Genomic DNA, 7,326 nt, shown 5'->3' with positions numbered 1-7,326 from the left:
ATATCAAGGGTCGACGACAACGCATTAATGTGATGGTGTGGTGACATAAGGTCAACGGCTTTAAGTTAAATTGGCCTTATTACCACTTTGAATGGCCATAAGTTTGATTGAAACTTTGCACACGTATCAATGCTCGATGACAATGCAATAATGTGACAGGGGGTGACTTAAGGTTAAGGGACATAATGTCAATTGAACTTGTGATCACCTCAAATGGCCATAGATTTGAAACCTTCCACATATTGCGAAAAACGCAGTCATTTATTAACACGCTTTTATTAACTTGGCCTGTATGTAACGGAATCTTTGAGCTTAATTTTCTCCGGTTTCTAGAAGTCTGATTAATTTGAAACTTTGCGTACGTATCAAGGACCGATGACAATGCATTCATGTGATGGTGTGGTGACATAAGGTTAACGGACATAAGGTCAATTGAACTTGTGACTACCCCAAATGGCCATAAATTTGAAACCTTGCATATAATGGGAAAAACGCAGTCATTTATTAACACGCTTTTATTAGCTTGGCCTTTATGTAACGGAATTTTTGAGCTTAATTTTCACCGGTTTTTAGAAGTCTGATTAATTTGAAACTTTGCATTCGTATCAAGGACCGATGACAATGCATTAATGTGATGGTGTGGTGACATATGGTGAACGGTCATAAGGTCAGTTGGCCTTATTACCACTTTGAATGGCCATAAGTTTGATTGAAACTTTGCACACGTATCAAGGACCGACGACAATGCAATAATGTGATGGTGGGGTCACATAAGGTTAACGGACATAAGGCCAATTGAACTTGTGACTACCCCAAATGGCCATAAATTTGAAACCTTGCATATAATGCGAAAAACGCAGTAATTTATTAACACGCTTTTATTAGCTTGGCCTGTATGTAACGAAATTTTTGAGCTTAATTTTCACCGGTTTCTAGAAGTCTGATTAATTTGAAACTTTGCTTACGTATCAAGGACCGATGACAATGCGTTAATGTGATGGTGTGGTGACATAGGGTAACGGCCATAAGGTCAATTGGCCTTATTACCACTTTGAATTGCCATTAGTTTGATTGAAACTTTGCACACATATCAAGGCTCGATGACAATGCATTAATGTGATGGTGTGGTGACATAAGGCCAACGGCCATAAGGTCAATTGGCCTTATTACCACTTTGAATGGCCATAAGTTTGATTGAAATTTTGCACACGTATCAAGGGTCGATGACAATGCATTAATGTGATGGAGTGGTGACATAAGGTCAACGGTCATAAGGTCAATTGGAATTATTACCACTTTGAATGGCTATAAGTTTGATTGAAACTTTGCACACGTATAAAGGCCCGATGACAATGCAATAATGTGATGGTGGGGTGACATAAGGTTAACGGACATAAGGTTAATTGAACTCATGACCTCCCAAATGGCCATAGATTTGAAACATCATGCGAAAAACGCATTCCTTTATTAATGATAGAAGTGGATGCTTGGCACATCTACGAAAGAGCATACTGGAGCCCTTTTTTAACACGCTTTTATTAGCTTGGCCTTTATCTATGTAGCGGCATTTTTCAGCTTAATTTTCACCGGTTTCTAGAAGACTGATTAATTTGAAACTTAGCATACGTATCAAGGCTCGATGACAGTGCATTAACGTGATGGTGTGGTGACATTAGGTCAATGGCCAAAAGGTCGATTGGACTTATTACCACTTGGAATGGCCATGAGTTTGATTGAAACTTTGCACACGTATCAAGGGTCGATGACAATGCATTAATGTGATGTTGTGGTGACATAAGGTCAACGGCCATAAGGTCAATTGGCCTTATTACCACTTTGAATGGCCATACTTTGTACACGTATCAATGCTCGATGACAATGCATTAATGTGATGGCGTGGTGACATAAGGTTAACGGACATAAAGTCAGTTGAACTTGTGATCACCCCAAATGGCCATAGATTTGAAACCTTGCACATAATGCGAAAAACGTATTCATTTATTAACACGCTTTTATTAGCTTGGCCTGTATGTAACGGAATCTTTGAGCTTAATTTTCTCCGGTTTCTAGAAGTCTGATTAATTTGAAACTTTGCATACGTATCAAGGACCGATGACAATGCATTAATGTGATGGTGTGGTGACATAAGGTCAACGGCCATAAGGTCAATTGGCCTTATTACCACTTTGAATGGCCATAAGTTTGATTGAAATTTTGCACACGTATCAAGGCTCGATGACAATGCAATAATGTGATGGTGGTGTGACATAAGGTTAACGGACATAAGGTCAATTGAACTCATGATCACCCCAAATGGCCATAGATTTGAAACCTTGCACATAATGCGAAAAACGTATTCATTTATTAACACGCTTTTATTAGCTTGGCCTGTATGTAACGGAATCTTTGAGCTTAATTTTCACCGGTTTCTAGAAGTCTGATTAATTTTAAACTTTGCATACGTATCAAGGACCGATGACAATGCAATAATGTGATGGAGAGGTCACATAAGGTTAACGGACATAAAGTCAATTGAACTTGTGATCACCCCAAATGGCCATAGATTTGAAACCTTGCACATAATGCGAAAAACGTATTCATTTATTAACATGCTTTTATTAGCTTGGCCTGTATGTAACGGAATCTTTGAGCTTAATTTTCACCGGTTTCTGGAAGTCTGATTAATTTGAAACTTTGCATACGTATCAAGGACCGATGACAATGCGTTAATGTGATGGTGTGGTGACATAAGGTCAACGGCCATAAGGTTAATTGGCCTTATTACCACTTTGAATGGCCATAAGTTTGATTGAAACTTTGCACACGTATCAATGCTCGATGACAATGCAATAATGTGATGGTGGGGTGACATAAGGTTAACGGACATAAAGTCAGTTGAACTTGTGATCACCCCAAATGGCCATAGATTTGAAACCTTGCACATAATGCGAAAAACGTATTCATTTATTAACACGCTTCTATTAGCTTGGCCTGTATGTAACGGAATCTTTGAGCTTAACTTTCTCCGGTTTCTAGAAGTCTGATTAATTTGAAACTTTGCATACGTATCAAGGATCGATGAAAATGCGTTAATGTGATAGTGTGGTGACATAAGGTCAGCGGCCATATGGTCAATTTGCCTTATTACCACTTTTAATGGCCATAAGTTTGATTGAAACTTTGCAGACGATGACAATGCATTAATGTGAGGGTGTGGTGACAAAAGGTCAACGGCCATAAGGTCAATTGGCCTTATTACCACTTTGAATGGCCATAAGTTTGATTGAAACTTTGCACACGTATCAAGCCTCGATGACAATGCAATAATGTGATGGTGGGGTGACATAAGGTTAACGGACATAAGGTCAATTGACCTTATGACCACCCCAAATGGCCATAGATTTGAAACCTTGCACATAATGCGAAAAACGCATTCCTTTATTAATGATAGAAGTGGATGCATGGCACATCTACGAAAGAGCATACTGGAGCCCTTTTTTAATACGCTTTTATTAGCTCGGCATGTATCTATGTAACGGAATCTTTGAGCTTAATTTTCACCGGTTTCTAGACGTCTGATTAATTTGAAACTTTGCATACGTATCAAGGACCAATGACAATGCATTAGTGTGATGGTGTGGTGACATAAGGTCAGCGCCATAAGGTCAATTGGCCTTATTACCACTTTGAATGGCCATAAGTTTGATTGAAACTTTGCACACGTATCACGGCTCGATGACAATGCATTATTGTGATGGTGTGGTGAAATAAGGTCAACGGTTATAAGGTCAATTGGCCCTATTACCACTTTGAATGGCCATAAGTTTGATTGAAACTTTGCACACGTATCAATGCTCGCTGACAAGGCATTAATGTGATGGTGTGGTGATATAAGGTCAACGGCCATAAGGTCAATTGGCCGTATTACCACTTTGAATGGCCATAAGTTTGATTAAAACTTTGCACACGTATCAAGGCTCGATGACAATGCATTAATGTGATGGTGTGGTGACATAAGGTCAACGGCCATAAGGTCAATTGGCCGTATTACCACTTTGAATGGCCATAAGTTTGATTAAAACTTTGTACACGTATCAAGGTTCGATGGCAATGCATTAATGTGATGGTGTGGTGCCATAAGGTCAGCGGCCATAAGGTCAATTTGCCTTATTACCACTTTTAATGGCCATAAGTTTGATTGAAACTTTGCAGACGTATCAAGGTACGATAACAATGCATTAATGTGATGGTGTGGTGACAAAAGGTCAACGGTCATAAGGTCAATTGGCCTTATTACCACTTTGAATGGCCATAAGTTTGATTGAAACTTTGCACACGTATCAAGGCTCGGTGACAATGCAATAATGTGATGGTGGGGTCACATAAGGTTAACGGACATAAGGTCAATTGAACTTTTCACCACCCCAAATGGCCATTGATTTGAAACCTCGAACATAATGCGAAAAACGCATTCATTTATTAACACGTTTTTATTAGCTTGGCCTGTATGTAACGGAGTTTTGAGCTTAATTTTCGCCGGTTTCTAGAAGTCTGATTATTTTGAAGCTTTGTATACCTATCAAGGACCGATGACAATGCATTAATGTGATGATGTGGTGACATAAGGTCAACGGACATAAGGTCAATTGGCCTTATTACCACTTTGAATGGCCATAAGTTTGATTGAAACTTTGCACACATATCAAGGATCGATGACAATGCGTTAATGTGATGGTGTGGTGATATAAGGTCAACGGCCATAAGGTCAATTGGCTTTATTACGAATTTGAATGCCCATAAGTTTGATTGAAACTTTGCATACTTATCAAGGGTCGATGACAATGCATTAATGTGATTGTGTGGTGACATAAGGTCAACGGCCATAAGGTCAATTGGCCTTATTACCACTTTGAATGGCCATACATTTGATTGAAACTTTGCACACGTATCAAGGCTCAATGACAATGCAATAATGTGATGGTGGGGTCACATAAGGTTAACGGACATAAGGTCAATTGAACTTGTGGTGACATAAGGTCAACGGCCATAAGGTCAATTGGCCTTATTACCACTTTGAATGGCTATAAGTTTGATTGAAACTTTGCGCACGTATCAAGGCTCGATGACAATGCAATAATGTTATGGTGGGGTGACATAAGGTTAACGGACATAAGGTCAATTGAACTCCTGACCACCCCAAATGGCCATAGATTTGAAACCTTGCACATAATTTGAAAAACGCATTCCTTTATTAATGATAGAAGTGGATGCATGGCACGTTTACGAAAGAGCATACTGTAGCCCTTTTTTAACACGCTTTTATTAGCTTGGCCTGTATCTATGTAACGGAATTTTTGAGCTTAATTTTAACCGGTTTCTAGAAGTCTGATTAATTTGAAGCTTTGCATACGTATCAAGGATCGATGAAAATGCGTTAATGTGATAGTGTGGTGACATAAGGTCAACGGCCATTAGGTCAATTGGCCTTAATGGCTCTTTGAATGGCCATAAGTTTGATTAAAACTTTGCACACGTATCAAGGCTCGATGACATTGCAATAATGTGATGGCGAGGTCACATAAGGTTAACGGACATAAAGTCAGTTGAACTTGTGATCACCCCAAATGGCCATAGATTTGAAACCATGCACATAATGCGAAAAACGTATTCATTTATTAACACGCTTTTATTAGCTTGGCCTGTTTGTAACGGAATCTTTGAGCTTAATTTTCTCCGGTTTCTAGAAGTCTGATTAATTTGAAACTTTGCATACGTATCAAGGACCGATGACAATGCATTAATGTGATGGTGTGGTGACATAAGGTCAATGGCCATAAGGCAGTTGGCCTTATTACCACTTTGAATGGCCATAAGTTTGATTAAACTTTGCACACGTATCAAGGCTCGATGACAATGCATTAATGTGACAGTGTAGTGACATAAGGTCAATTGGCCTTATTACCACTTTGAATGGCCAGAAGTTTGATTGAAACTTTGCACACGTATCAAGGCTCGATGGCAATGCATTATTGTGATGGCGTGGTGACATAAGGTCAACGGCCATAAGGTCAATTGGCCTTATTACCACTTTGAATGGCCAGAAGTTCGATTGAACTTTGTACTCGTATCAAGGCTCGATGACAATGCAATAATGTGATGGGGGGGGGGGGGGGGGTGTGGCATAAGGTTAACGGACATAAGGTCAATTGAACGTATGACCACCCCAAATATCCATAGATTTGAAACCTTGCACATAGTGCGAAAAACGCATTCATTTATTAACACGCTTTTATTAGCTTGGCCTGTATGTAACGGAATCTTTGAGCTCAATTTTCACCGGTTCCTAGAAGTCTGATTAATTTGAAACTTTGCATACGTATCAAGGACCGATGACAATGCGTTAACGTGATGGTTTGGTGACATAAGGTCAACGGCCATAAGGTCAATTGGCCTTATTACCACTTTGAATGGCCACAGGTTTGATTGAAATTTTGCACACGTATCAAAGCTCGATGACAATGTAATAATGTGATGGTGGGGTCACATAAGGTTAGCGGATATATGGTCAATTGAACTTGTGGTGATATAAGGTCAACGGCCATAAGGTCAATTGGCCTTATTACCACTTTGAATGGCCATAAGTTTGATTGAAACTTTGCGCACGTATCAAGGCTCGTGACAATGCAATAATGTGACGGTGGGGTGACATAAGGTTAACGGGCATAAGGTCAATTGAACTCATGACCACCGCAAATGGCCATAGATTTGAAACCTTGCACATAATGCGAAAAACGCATTCCTTTATTAATGATAGAAGTGATGCATGCCACATCTACGAAAGAGCATACTGGAGCCCTTTTTTAACACGCTTTTATTAGCTTGGCCTGTATCTAGGTAACGGAATTTTTGAGCTTAATTTTCACCGGCTTCTAGAAGTCTGATTAATTTGAAACTTTGCACACGTATCAAGGACCGATGAAAATCCATTAATGTGATGGTGTGGTGACATAAGTTCAGCGGCCATATGGTCAATTTGCCTTATTACCACTTTTAATGGCCATAAGTTTGATTGAAACTTTACAGACGATGACAATGCATTAATGTGAGGGTGTGGTGACAAAAGGTCAACGGCCATAAGGTCAATTGGCCTTATTACCACTTTGAATGGCCATAAGTTTGATTGAAACTTTGCACACGTATCAAGGCTCGATGACAATGCAATAATGTGATGGTGGGGTGACATAAGGTTAACGGACATAAGGTCAATTGACCTTATGACCACCCCAAATGGCCATAGATTTGAAACCTTGCACATAATGCGAAAAA

Source organism: Eurosta solidaginis, chromosome X, assembly GCF_040869045.1.
Source record: "Eurosta solidaginis isolate ZX-2024a chromosome X, ASM4086904v1, whole genome shotgun sequence".
Classification (NCBI taxonomy): Eukaryota; Metazoa; Arthropoda; class Insecta; order Diptera; family Tephritidae; genus Eurosta; species Eurosta solidaginis.
The sequence above is the reverse complement of the archived record's forward strand: the minus strand, read 5'-3'. Positions refer to the sequence as shown.